This window comes from Oncorhynchus keta, chromosome 35 (assembly GCF_023373465.1).
Source record: "Oncorhynchus keta strain PuntledgeMale-10-30-2019 chromosome 35, Oket_V2, whole genome shotgun sequence".
Taxonomy (NCBI): Eukaryota; Metazoa; Chordata; class Actinopteri; order Salmoniformes; family Salmonidae; genus Oncorhynchus; species Oncorhynchus keta.
In genome coordinates, this window is record NC_068455.1 from 44,991,902 (window position 1) to 44,995,797 (window position 3,896).

Genomic DNA, 3,896 nt, shown 5'->3' on the forward strand with positions numbered 1-3,896 from the left:
CGTGTTAAGCCTACAAGCTTTGGGCCTCCTCCCATTTTGCAGACAAGCTTTTGGGTTGGGACACCCTGGAGGTCGGGCCCCCAGATCAATCAATCTAATGTATTTATAAAGCCCTTTTACATCAGCAGATGTGACATAGTGCTATACAGACACACAGCCTAAAACCCCAAACAGCAAGCAATGTAGATGTAGAAGCACTCCTAGAAAAGCAGGAACCTAGGAAGAAACCTATAGAGGAACCAGGTTCTGAGAGGTGGCCAGTCCTCTTCTGGCTGTGCCGGGTGGAGATTATAAGAGGACACGGCCATTAAGGCCAGATCGTTCTTCAAGATGTTCAAACGTTCATAGATGATCAGCAGGGTCAAATAATAATCCCAGTGGTTGTAGAGAGTGCAAATGGTCAGAACCTCAGGAGTAAATGTCAGTTGGTTTTTCATAACCAAGGATTCAGAGGTTGAAGCAGCAGGTGCATGTCATAAACCATGAAATATGTAGAATAGCAAGAAATTAGCTAAGAGATTCTTGAAAGTCTGAACAATTATTTCCCGGCAGGGAAATTTTATTGTTATAGTAAAAATATATATTGTTGCATTATTTGAGTTAAACTTTACATTTAGAGGAATTTTATAAATACAAATATTTGCCATTTTCTAAATAATTTAAATATGCTTTATTTTCCATGTTGGCACTATGCTTGGAAATGCCCTTGGCCGGAGCAAAGGATCCCAATTTCAAACTCTCCAAAAGTGTTTAAAATTTCTAAAAATGACAATAATGGATATTAACAGAAAAATGATTGTATGTAGTTTTTGTGTAATTTTTTACCTAAAATAAAATGTACATACTAACAAAAATGCCATACCAAAATCCATCTGTTTAAGCAAGAGATATCATTTTTTTTGCATGGGCTGTGTGCACTAATCTCGCCGAAGATGGTGCCTCTTCCTGTTCGGGTGGCGCTTGGCGGTCGTCGTCGCCGGCCTATTAGCTGCCATCGATTCCCTTTCCGTTTGTTTCTGTTTATTGGGTTTAATTGGGTACACCTGTTTTGAGTTAGTGTTTGTTTGTAGGCTATTTAAGAGCACTAGGCCCGCTGGGTATTTGTGCGGGCTTGTTCTCTGTTATTTTGGTGTTGGTGTAGAAGTGTATTCCTCATTATTTTCCGGACAGTTTTAGTATGGTGTATTTTGACGGGTGGTTTCTTACGCCCAAGTGTTGGCATGTCCATGTCTCCGCTGTCGTTGGAATAATTAGATACACGTACAACATTACCTGCTCTCTGCGTTTGACTCCTCCACCGCACCATTTGTAGAAGTCATAACACTGCGTCTCAATCCACCGCGTCCGCCGATGTCGGCCTTCCGCAACTGCGGTGGAAGGTGACAGAGCTACAGGTGTGTTTGTCAGACAAGGAGATATCCTAATAATCAGTCTTCTCAAGAAAACAGACTTGTCAGCTTGTCTTTGTGAATGGCTTGTCAAATCAACTGTACATTTCGGTGTTCCTCAAGGATCCGTTTTAGGACCACTATTGTTTTCACTATATTTTACATCTTGGGGATGTCATTCAAACATAATGTTAACTTTCACTCCTATGCGGATGACACAGCTGTACATTTCAATGAAACACTGTGAAGGCCCAAACTGCACTTTGCTAGAAGCTTGTGTTTCAGACATAAGGGAAAGTAGATGGCTGCAAACGTTCTACTTTTTAAACTCGAACAAAACAGAGATGCTTGTTCTAGGTCCCAAGAAACAAAAGATATTCTGTTGAATCTGACAATTAATCTTGATGGCTGTACAGTCGTCTCAAATAAAACTGTGAAACTCGCCAAGTTACTCTGACCCTGATCTCTTTTTGACGAACATATCAAGACTGTTTCAAGGACAGATTTTTTTTTCCATCTACGTAACATTGCAAAAATCAGAAACTTTCTGTCCAAAATGATGAAGAAATATGAATCCATGCTTTTGTTACTTCTAGGTTATACTACTGAAATGCTCTACTTTCCGGTTACCCGGATAAAGCACTAAATAAACTTCAGTTCCTGACTAGAACCTAAAAATGTATCATATTATTCCAGTGCTAGCCTCCCTATTACTGGCTTCCTGTTAACTTCTTTGCGTCGAGCCATCCCGGATCCGGGATCGTGACTACAGCCTCAAGCTATTACCATAACGCAAACGTTAACTATTCATGAAAATCGCAAATTAAATGAAATCAATATGCTAGCTCTCAAGCTTAGCCTTTTGTTAACCTCTTCAACCTATGGGGCGCTATGTCATTTATTGGATAAAAAGACGCGTCTGCTTTAAGCTCAATATTTTGTCATGAAAAGATGCTTTGACCATGCATGGAATTGACAGCCTTGGAAAGACAAAACTCTGACGTTTCCAAAACTGCAAAGATATTATCTGTGAGTGCCCCAGATGCTACAGGCGAAACCAAGATGAAGTTTCATACTGGAAATGCCCCAGACTGAAGGCGCCTCTGTGTTCCAATGTCTCCTTATATGGCTGTCAATGCGCCAGGAATGAGCCTGCCCTTTGTGTCATTTCTCCAAGGTGTCTGCAGCATTGTGACGTGTTTGTAGGCATATCATTGAAGATTGACCATAAGAGACTACATTTACCTGGTGTCCCCGCCCGGTGTCCTGTGTCGAAATTATTCAGAATCTGTGGTAGGTCCATGCGCGTTCCATTTCTTCAGAAGAGAAAGTCAACTGCCACGATGGATTTTATTGTCGATAGATATGTGAAAAGCACCTTGAGGATTGATTCTAAACATCGGTTTGCATGTTTGCCGATATTATGGAGTTAATTTGGAAAAAGTCTGCGTTTTAATTACTTTATATATATATATATATATATTATATATATTTTTTTTTCCTTACCCAAACGTGATGAACAAAACGGGAGCGATTAGTCGATACAAATAATATTTTTGTAAAAACGGAACATTTGCTATCTAACTGAGAGTCTCCTCATTGAAAACATCTGAAGTTCTTCAAAGGTAAAATGATTTTATTTGAATCCTTTTCTGGTTTTTGTGAAAATGTTGCATGTTGAAAGAGAGGCATAATCCTATGCTAGGCTATCAATATGTTACACAAATGCTTGTTTAGCTATGGTTCAAAAGCATATTTGAAAATCTGAGATGACAGTGTTAACAAAAGGCTGCTTGAGAGCAAATAGATTAATTTCATTTCATTTGCGATTTTCATGAATAGTTAACGTTGTGTTATGCTAATGAGCTTGCGGATAGATTTACACAATCCTGATACAGGTTTTTTCGTAACTAAACGTGACGCAGAAAACGGAGCGATTTGTCCTAAACAAATCATCTTTCAGAAAAACTGAACATTTGCTATATGAGTCTCCCTCATTGAAAAAACATCCGGGTTCTTCAAAGGTAAATTATTTTATTTGAATGCTTTTCTGTTTTTTGTGAAAATGTTGCTCTGCTGAATGCTAACGCTAAATGCTACGCTAGCTATCAATACTGTTACACAAATGCTTGTTTTCAATGGTTGAGAAGCATATTTTGAAAATCTGAGATGACAGCCATCTGGTTTGCGCTTAGTGGGTCTATCATTTGTTTTTCAACAGGACAATGACCGTTCACCTCCAGGCTGTCTAAGGGCTATTTGACCAAGAAGGAGAGTGATGGAGTGATGGAAACGGGGGCTACTTTGAAGAATCTATAATATTAAATATATTTTAATTTGTTTAACACTTTTTTGGTTACTGGATATTTCTGTATGTGTTATTTCATAGTTTCAACAAAGTAGAAAATGGTACAAATAAAGAAAAACCCTTGAATGTGTAGGTGTGTCCAAACCTTTGACTGGTACTGTATATATTTGTTTAGAACTAGCAAAATGATCCATGGTATG